Genomic DNA, 11,062 nt, shown 5'->3' with positions numbered 1-11,062 from the left:
GAGAACCAAAAAGGCCCATCAAAATTTGTTTGTATTGCAAATTTTGTTCGCGCCTGTAGGATATATATATATATATATATATATATATATATATATATATATATATATATATATATACATACATATACAAGTGAAAAATTGCTTCATACTGTTTCCGAGTTTATTTGTAGTCGACGTTTCGGCAGGAGCCCTGCCTTTCTCAAGACTGAGGGTACATGATTCTTGTTCGTCTTCTTATAGCGTTGGCAAGAGGTGATCAAACAGAATATGGGCACATACAGGTGAACCAGCTTGACACGCACAACACACACATACACACACAGGTGCAGAGCAGGCTAGGCCCAAAGGGTCATCAACCCAAGGCACCGGCCGCCGGGAGTCATCTGTATACAATACTATACACAATACAGGCAACCGCGGAACAACCTTGAAAGGAAAAAAAAAAAGAAAAAAAACTGGCGGGGGAATGTGTTTGCTGCAGGTGGTGAGAAAATTATTTTTCCTGTTCTCACTAAAAGATGGGAGCGCCCAGCGTGATGAGAAAACCAGGTGGACATTGCTGGTTAGAAGAACCTGAAAGCGGTGAGTAAAGTTCGAGCAACTCACCGCATTCAGGTTCTTCTAACCAGCAATGTCCACCTGGTTTTCTCATCACGCTGAGCGCTCCCATCTTTTAGTGAGAACAAGAAAAATAATTTTCTCACCACCTGCAGCAAACACGTTCCCCCGCCAGTTTTTTTTTTTCCTTTCAAGGTTGTTCTGCGGTTGCCTGTATTGTGTATTGTATTGTATACAGATGACTCCCGGCGGCCGGTGCCTTGGGTTGATGACCCTTTGGGCCTAGCCTGCTCTGCACCTGTGTGTGTATGTGTGTGTTGTGCGTGTCCAGCTGATTCACCTGTATGTGCCCATATTCTGTTTGTATCACCTCTTGCCAACGCTATAAGAAGACGAACAAGAATCATGTACCCTCAGTCTTGAGAAAGGCAGGGCTCCTGCCGAAACGTCACTACAAATAAACTTGGAAACAGTATGAAGCAATTTTTCACTTGTATGTAACCTCTAGCAACCAAGTCCGTCTATTTACTTATGCTATATATATATATATATATATATATATATATATATATATATATATATATATATATATATATATATATATATAGTATAAGAAAATCGACCTAGTTGGTTGCTAGATGCATGAACAAGTAAACACATGCTTCCTAATGTTTCTAGTTTCATTTTTATATTTAGTCAGTTTATATTTATTCAGTGTTTTTAGTCAGAAAAATGTGGGTGTGAAAACTAACTGACAGCAAGAAAGTGGGACGCACTTGACGCATTTCATTCAGAATATTCGAATTACGACGTGCAATGAGGTTGTGGAAGTATCCTTTTCTTGTATTAAGGCTTCGACACAACAAATTTCCAAGGAGTTGAAACTGCGTCGCTCTTGCCACCCGAGTCGCCCTGCAACTGAAAACAAATTTTTTTTTGCCGCCGCGGCAGAAATCGCTAACATTTTCGCTGGCATGTAAGACGGATTTCAGTGTTAATTGGCACTTCAGGTAAATGAGCAATTCTCATAAAAGGCCTGTCTGTCACGGAGCCTCAGCTCATGACGGTACCGAACCGGCGGCCTTGAGAATCTTTTCCCGTTCGGTGGCTGTCCGAGGCACCGGTTAGTTCTGGGAGCCTGCGAACAGAATTCGTCTCGTAACCTCGCTGTGTTTGCGAAGTGCTTCAAATTGTTTCTGGACGGAGTCTAGATGTGACGCAAGAGGCCCGAGTAGCAGTCGCGGCACGTACTTTCAAGTGCTGGGTCATCACATTTTCCTCCGCCTTGACTTTACCCACGAATAACAGTACGTTCCCGATAGTTCAAGTTGCGGCACAATTCACAAAGTCAGCGTTTCGAAAAAAAAAATGAAGAAATGTCCGGACCCTTCGTGTAGTCCACGTATCTCCATGCTGCAGATATGAGCCTGCTTCGCTGCAGGTCATCGCCAGTAGTCGTATTCGAATTCCGACTGGAAACTAGACACGTTCGGTGTTCCATTGGTACCATAGGTGCTCCTGCTTTCTGGGCAAAATGCAGTGTTTCAATGTTATTTTCCAAGTTTGTTTACAAGAGGAGGAAAGGGTAGGGGAGGCGTCGGAAGCTACGTGGGCGGATGAAATTGGAAAGACAACGGGGACGATATGGCGCCAACTAGAGCGGGGATAGGTTTGCTGCAGTGCTGTGGGAGAGGCATTTTTTCGCTCAGTGGGCGTAATCAGGTTTTTAATGGTATGGATTATGACGATGGTAGTTTCATTTTTATTGGGGACATTTTATTTCCGTAAACTAGACAGTGTGACAGTAATTTTATATTAGCACTTCATGAAATTCTGGCTCACGGTTAAGCACTGCACAGCTGATCTACCTTGAGTGTACCGATTTAGGGACAGTGCGAATGACATGCATTTCGGCACATGTAACGTCAAAATGAATCCCGCGTTACATCGCGCTCTCTTTTATCGACGCGACATAATAACTTTTCAAAAATGTGGATAGTTTTAGTAAAAAAAAAAAATGATCATCGTTTATTCGTAAGCGTTTACGATTTCACTCATCCTTTTACACCAAGGCCGGGGCCATTTTGTAAATGGAGCGCCTTCTAGTGCTGCAGCAGTCGACGTTCACCTTCCTTCGCACTACGTGATGAAGGAGGTTCGATGAAGGATATCCATTGCTGTATTTGGCTTGCATCGCAGGTTCGTGAGAAAAACACATTCGTGGAAACCGGAGCGTCACCCCAATGCGAACGTAGTCGATTAACATGAGCGACGTAATCTGGAATTGTGCTGTCCTCACAGTGTTTTCACCAGCCACCAACGCTGCTTTGGCGCAATTGGTGGCTCTGACGCGCACATATTGTTGCGAACTCTCACCGATTTTTAATATCGCATTCGCTCGCCTCATTGACAGTGCCCCTCTGGTGCCGCTTTGGAGGCACAGTAGGATTATTCTCTTATTCACTCTCTTCTGGAAGTTGGCGTTTCGCGCTGTTGAATCTGCGAAACAAAACTTATAAGTGAATCTTAAGCGCTCACATGATTTGAAGTGCGTTACCTCGTCCACTGACGAAATCCACATTACCGATTGCGGGCACCTGCTTCACCATTTTTCCCGCATGATACGTTGTCGCAGAAAACGCGAACAATCATTTTTTTCCTTGCACCTTTTTTGAGCTCTCCGGGATGACGACCGACTTAGTCATCTAAATACTGATGTGAGGGCTCGGTGAAAAGAGAGAGAAGTTGCACCATCTACGGACAGAAATGCAGCGAAGCCTGGCTAGACAATAAAAAACGTGGTGGCTGCGCAATACCTCAAATGCATTGCACAAGGACACGCAGAAGCTCCCCGTGAAAAAAATCCATTGCTGACCCTGGTCCTCAACAGTGGCACATTATAGGACGAGGAAGCGAGACACACAGGCTCTGTTCCGGAATACTTCCCGCCCTCAGGTATATGCGCCGTACTATGCCAAACACAGAACGTGACTTACGCGATCAAAAAAAGAAAAAAACGGAGGCAATGGCTCTGGCTTATTTGCTGAGCAGCTTAGGAGGCCGCACACCGAGGGTTGCGCAGAGCTTTTTGAATTTCACAGCACGTTGTCACCGAAAAAAAAAAAAAAAACTCCGGGCACTTCGCTCCACGTCAGGAAAATGGCGACTTAAAGTGGATGTTAATTTATCATCTTAATGGGAGCGCCAAGACCCTTTGGACACTTTGGTACTATGATTATCAAGGGGGATATTTTAGCGTCAGCTGTGTCTACCTTCGGGTGTCAGCAGCGCGCAAGTTTCCATTGGCGCCCCAAAAGTTAACGGACTGGCCGTTCACAACCACGTTCCATGCGATGCCTCCCCTTTGCTAACTTGCCAATAAATTCTTGGAAAACCGACATTGCTCACAGGGAGACGATTTTGTTGCCGCTGTTTTTGAAAGTCCGTTTGATGTGCGTTAATAGTGTATATTTTAGGAATGAACACGTGGACCCCCCTGATCCTCGTGTTCAGCACATAGTGGCGCAAGCTGCTGAGAGAAATGAAGCCGCGGCGCAACTTCGAGCATTCAGACACAACCCTTGAGTCATATGGCCTGCATGCAGCCAAGTAGACCTGCAGTCGAGGTAGACCCGAATGTCTTGCCAGGAAACCCTTTCTAATCTCAGTTATTATAGTTCGGTGCGCATAGCTCGAGATCTACAGAAGAGTGTCGCAGACTGTATAGACATCGACTTGTAGAAAACGCATTCCATAATTTTATCACCATTCGGCGACGAAAATTTTAATGTCGATTTTTGTAGAGTATAGTTTGGTGCCTATCTTTATAGTTGGTCTGGAGCATCAACTTTTTTTTTAGCGAGCCTATATCAGACTCCCTTTCATTCCGACTCTTTAAAAAAATATTAGTCGAAATTACTATAGAACCGTGTCAAAAATACGACAAAATATTCTGTAGTTCTGTAGTGAACGTCAAATTTTTCTGTAGTTTTGTAGTTTTTCTGTAGTATATTTCCATTGTCTGTAGTTCTGTAGCACTTTTTTGTTTTAACTGCAGTAATTTCTGATGTTACTACAGAATGTCTTGTTGTCACAACAGGTTTCCCGTCAAACACCGCACTGAAATTCTTTCGTAACATCAGAAAATGTTCTGTACTTTCTGGCTGGGTCGTTTAGCTAGTTGAATTGCGAAAGCAATGTCTGCATGGGTAAACTTGCGGTTGTAGCTTCTGGTTAAGCGTTTGGTTTAGCTCTATTGTACAGACAAAACAAACTGTTCAGGTAACGATTAAGCTTTTATTATTTATACCAATGATGACGCTGCGATTATCAGTGAAGTAGTGGGACTTGGTTTCCGCTTTGCTGACGGCATGCTGGTAAAGACGTTTACGGCATCTAAATATGTGGGGACACTTGAGCCCCGCCTTTGAGGGTGTGACGTGATAGCGTAGGCGATCAGCCCACATATACAGCCTCGCTTTAAACAAGCCGTATGAACGTGACTTAGTGGCCTATAGGGGAAACGTGAATACGAGTCCTGGTAGGCTGATTCTGACATAACCATTCCCTGCAAAACGACAGACCCAAGCTGGCCATTTGTGGCTACGGCATACGAGCATACGCGACGAGCCGATCTCGCTGGCGTAGTGCTGCTTTCGCCCCACCAAAAATATGTGTTATTCTCACACGCACAGGCAAGTGCTGAGAGCACACTCGGAGAGATTACTGAACAGCTGGCGGCATTTGAAAACTGCGTCCAGACACTTGGCCGCAATCTGCTGCTTGTGGCAGACGCCATCGAAGGAGTGATGCAACAGCAGGAGGGCTTAGCGCGAGCCCTATGGAGTCTCAAGGTGGGTTTGCTAGTCTAAGATGACGGAGTAAAATATTGTTATATGCATTTCAGCACGGTAACCTAATTTGTGTGAAAAGCTTCACATGATTATTACATCTTCGGCTGTAAAAGATATGTCATTTTGAAACAATGAACGGCCGTCTGGAACAACGGCCGTCTGGAACATTTGTCGAAAGACTGACCTGAGGACGACGGGGGGGGGGGGGGGGGGGGGGGGGGGGGAAGGCGAAGGAAAGAGAAAGTGCAAATGAAGAGCAATTGAAGCTTGGTCATGAAAGGTAATTGTAGGAAATTATTTAAAGCCTTATTTCTCTCTTTGAAGATTACGCTGATGTTTTTAGAATACTTCCTAATAATGCGAGTGTAAGATCAGTTTGGTGCTGAAGTGTCGCTTCCCCTTGGCACCCAAGGAAAAGTTGAACGCAGAGCTTGCCTATTCCAACCCACTAAGTTACGCGTGACATCTATAACACAACAATATCAACCAATACCCAACAGTGATCTGCTCTTTTGTGGCCCCATGTGCCTTTTACTTGATGTGTTGAATATACTTAGGTAGAATTAACCTGCTTTATCTTCAGAATTATCCTGCTTCACAAAGAGAAGACCATATTCTGAAAAGAATATGCTGCCAGTTGTTTCTTCATTGTGTAATGCATATATGTAAAGGACAATGACCACAGTGGAGCTTGCAGTTGAAATAAACAGCCTGAAATATAATTCAATACGTAATATACAAATCCATTTGCATTTCCAGCAGAAAAAGAAAGGAGAGAACCATGCCAAAAGTGCAAAATATTTTGCAGCTCTGCTGTAGCGTCAAATCTTCTGTTGTGTAGTGCATATTGTTTTTTGTAGTTTCTTTATAGTTATTTTATCTGTACTTCTGTGTTACTTTTTTGTAGTAACTATGCTAAATTTATTGATACTCGAAAGACGTCTGCCTTAACTGCAGGTTCGGAGATAAAACAGGGCAATAATTTTGCTCTCGGAACAAAAAAAAAAATTGCTGTAATTTTTAAAACTGGGCTCTTACCTTCGCGTTGCCGTGAAGGCAGTTGATCACTCAGAAAGACAACCAAGTCGCTCGTTTTCATTTGTTTTCTGTGTTTTCACTACCTTCCGACGGAGCAGTCTGCGCTCCGAGTTCGCCCAAAAATACGCGATTTAATTTTTTTTCCACCTGCCTGGCGTTGTGCAGACACGACAGCAGCTGCGTTTCTCTTGGCCCGGAAAATAGGACGTGCTTCCCAGAAGCATTGTACCGTACGGCTTGGTCGGCGGTCCTCTGCTGCGTGGTTAATGAAGGGATGCTACTGTTAACAGTTAGCTTAGCGCTAATGCTTACCGCTACCGCCTACCGCTACCACGCGAACGTCAACACGCCACGGCCGGTCTCGAGGGAGAGAGCGCTTCTCTCCTATTACGGCCTCTCCAATGGGGTCTGTTTCCACCGCCCGCCGCGCCTCGGTGGAGTCGCCACCATCCCACTGCTGCTCCTCCGCTGCAGCCGCTCACGCGCAAGGGAAACGCGCGCTCGCTTTTAGCTTCGCCCGCGTCAGTTGCAACCGGCAGGTCCTGACATTTTGCCCCTTATGGTTTATACAAAGTCCGTAATCAACATCAAACATTTATCGTGTACGAGGAATAAAATACATTCAACAATCCGTACACGCGCGCGCTCCTTCGTCAGTTCGGCCTTGCACGGTCGAATGAAGCTTCGGGTACGCTTCAACATTTTTAACCGCTAAGTTTTGTACAAAAATAAATTTACCAGGCTATGTAATGTGCCTTTGAATGTTTTAAGCAGGTGTAGCGCGACCTAACGTGAGTGCATGGTGAACTGTTGGGTGGAGATTCTGTCAATCGCTACCGTTTTAGTTTAGATCAGAAGAGGCATCGGCAAAAATTCATGGCGCGTCTCAGATTCAGAGTAAATAACAAAAATTTGCTCATATAGTAAACATTTCACTTGTCTAGTGGAGTGGGCTGTCATAGCTTCGTTCAAAACATATCAGTCGGTTGAAAGACCGAAGATGTATATGTAGTCTCGCGACTACGTTTAATCAAGGAAATGGGCATAAACAGTTAAGCAGAATCGAAAAGAGCGGCAAACAATAAAAAGATTGTCCTTCAAAGTTACACATCACACTATATATTCAATAATTCCTCGAAATGCGACCTGCGTCTAGAGAATTCAGTCTTAAAATCTTCCTGCACAGCTTGTGCACTGAGTTGGCCTCTCGGTCTTCTTAGTCACTTTCCTGGTATAATTAATTGAGAATTCTGAGAAATTTTTCAAATATCAAAGAAGCGGACCTAATAACATAGCTGTTGTCAATTCCTTTCGGGCAACTCAGTGTTGAATTCTGAAATGAGGTGCACGGCAGCTTTTCGAAAAAAAAAAAAAGCTTGTCCAAAAGGGCAACAAGCTCTGGTTTCGGATGATGCAGCCCACTAGAATATTGTCCACGTAGAATAGTGTACTACATGGGGCTGCTTCTTTCGCTAGTTTCAAGAAGAATAGCGCAAGCGTCACACCCGAAGTTGATTAACTAAACGATATATCCAGCGATGTAAGGTAAACCGGAATATGTGACAGTGGGAAATGGGATGGCAGGAGATGCCATCACTTCCTTCAGTGCCTTGATTTTGCTCTCAGATGAAACGTCCGTCTTGACAATGTAGTCATGTGCCGCTAGTTACGGCCCTCGCATCTAGCATATGTAATTCCCTTCCGCACATTAACCTTACTTTCCCTAAGAGAACCTCAATGGGTCGCTATATAAGGCTTGAAATGAGTCTTCAGTGAGAGTGTCCTTTTTAACGCTTTAGAAGTTTCTTGCATACTTTCGATATAGCAGGTGAACTCATTTGTAAGTCACTGCATCGAGTATCACCTTCATCATTTATTGGCCTTTTTTTACCACTTCGAGCACAAGTCTTGTCATGAAACTCAACCCATTTTTTTATTGTTTTCATAATAAGCTTAATATCATGTAAAAATTTCATTAAAACAATGTTTATTTGCCAAATTAAAATAATGTTTATAATACCACACATTGGCTAATATATGAATTGTAATAACATTTAAAACTCAACCCTACAACGTTTACTTTGACTGTTATACTAATACTTTATATCATGCAAGCATTTTGCAATTTACATTACATTTTTTGAAATTATTTTCATCCTCGGTGTTACATGAATCGTTTCGCATCTAGCGCTGAAAGACGGTTTTGCTGTTGCAGACGAGTTGCTGTCATGTTAGCCTTGAAGAAGCTTCGATGTGATCACTGCTCATTCAGTTTTGTTTTTTGTTCCTATTCTTGTACAGGCTTGGGAAAAATTCGGATTAAAATGAACAAAAGTAGCTACCTAGCCGCAATGTATGCCATGCTTGTCGAACGTTTGCTGAACGACAGAGTTTTTCATATCCGTTCACGTGTGTAGTAAGTTGACGACATGCCACTGCAGCATCTACCTTCTGTGTTCTTTAATTTCGGGGCTGCACTCACCACGAAACTCGTGAGCGACAGCACGAAACCAGGCAAAAGCCAACCCCAGCCTCCGCTGAAGCAGACGCGGAGCGAACAGCGAGCAGGTCGCACCTCTCTCGGCGGCGGAGAGCGCAACACAAGCAGAAACGTTCCCATTGTTCTCGCGGCAAATGAGAAGGCCGTAAGAAAGAGAGCACGCTCTCCCTTGAGACCGGCCGTGAGCATGCATGCGCAGATCACCCCGAGAGCGAAAGATGGCGCCACGCTCCTGTAAATTTCCGGCGGACTCTGCATGCAGGGACTAATCAGTGCTTGCTATGCTGACGACGCGTGGTAGCAGTAGAAGGCCGCGTTAAGCGGCATCGGTAAACGTAGGTAAACTAAATATCTTTTCAAGCAGTTTTACGCTTTCCCTCAAACGCACGCGCGACCGGCCTCCCAAACAGTCCTTCTCCTCGTCTGTCCCGTTGCGGGCAGCAGCGAGGGCGATGTGCCCGCCGCTAATGGCCAGCGGCTGATCTGTATACCCTGGCCCTCTGTGGCTAACGGAAAGGCGACCTTGTCCCCCAAAGCCCCTGTGGCGCTTCTTCGAGTCAGGTGGCGGCGGCATGGCCGCGTCACGGGAAGACAATGGGATAAAAAGAAAGATGAACGGAGGTTGAGAGAGATTGGCTCTGTATACATGAGCACGACGCAAGTAATTGTAGTAGAGGGGAGCTTTTCGGCTGAGCCAACTCGACCCGTCCGAGTTTACATGAGCTCGTTTCTGTCGGGCAGGGATTGCTGCTACACCATGCGTCGAGCAAGCGAACCAGACGCAGGCAGGCGAGGAGGAAGGATCAGACGAAGAGCTCATGGTCCCCGAACAAGGTGGCCCGAAACGGCAGCGTATACATGATGGGTTGAGCCAACCACCCCTGCTGACTTAAGGCTGGTTCACGTGCAAGCGAACTGAGCGGCGAGCGTCGCTCGAGCGGCCGCGTAAGCTCAGAACAGGTTTTTTTGCGTCGCCGCGGCAGAAATCGGTAGCGTTTTCGCTTGTATGCGAACCAAGCTTCAGCCCGACCCGACGGCTGTCTAGCTCGACACCCTAATGTATACACGAGCCCGACAGCCGATTTTAGCCCGACAGGTCCACCCGACCCAAATTTGTCGGGCTCGTAAAACCCCCTGATGAGAAGCCCCGAGCGGAGAGAATGTGGGACGTGCATGCTGGGTTCTTAGTTTACAGAGTTAAGGACCTGGTCCCGAGCTTATAGCCAACCTACCGGGTTGAGACTTCTTAAAAAAACTGGTTTGATTGGCCGCTTATTTTTTTGGCGGATCATGTGAAGCGACCGCACTGACGTCTTTGTCGCTGTCAGGAAAAAGCGGATATCAGACCAGCTTGATCAGCTCTATCCAGTTGAGCACAACTGGCGACTACGTGCTCAGCACGTAAGGTTTTTCCGTGTGATCTAAGAAGTGTTCTTTGTGTGAGATATGTTTTGTGCGTAAGACGTGCCCTTTTGCTAGGGTTAGGGCAGCTCTGTGTGACTCCACCAGTTTAACCTATGTTATCCCTTGTATATAATTTTCTTCCCTCTTCATCCATCATTGAGTCCTCCCTGCCCTGTCATATTTCTCTATCGTGCCAAATGATCCTTTTGACCATCCGGACCGAAACAGCGGCACAAAGGCGGCACCAATGAAAACTTGACGTTGAATCCGAAAGTCGTTTTCTTTTTCTTTTATTCTGCGTCGCGTCATTGTAGAATGTAGCGGCGGGCGTCGCCTTTTCTCCAGCCTGTAATGCGTTGGCGTTCGAGTCGTCGGGACTCCCCTGCGTTGGCATGGTGCCGAAGCTTGCAGCGCGTTCCCTTCTGTGCGCAAACTGGAATAGAGTTGACCTTGTTGTCTCCTGGGCGGCGTAGTTACAGGTGAACCGCACGTAGGGTAGGTTTGCATCCCATACCTTGTTTGGCGTGGACGCCCATGGGAAGCATAGGTGCGACGGTCTTGTCACAAACGCACCGTAAGTTCATCGGTCTCCAGATGGTAAATTTTCTCCTCCGGTGACTTTTCTCACCGCAGCCTGAAATGGAGTTCGTGTGCTCAGCCGTGAACGTTGTACTCGAGCCGGGGCTACAACATTGGCGAAGTTTTGGCG

The sequence above is a fragment of the Amblyomma maculatum genome, chromosome 7 (genome assembly GCF_055883805.1).
Source record: "Amblyomma maculatum isolate TAMU_Amacu chromosome 7, ASM5588380v1, whole genome shotgun sequence".
Lineage (NCBI taxonomy): Eukaryota > Metazoa > Arthropoda > Arachnida > Ixodida > Ixodidae > Amblyomma > Amblyomma maculatum.
The sequence above is the reverse complement of the archived record's forward strand: the minus strand, read 5'-3'. Positions refer to the sequence as shown.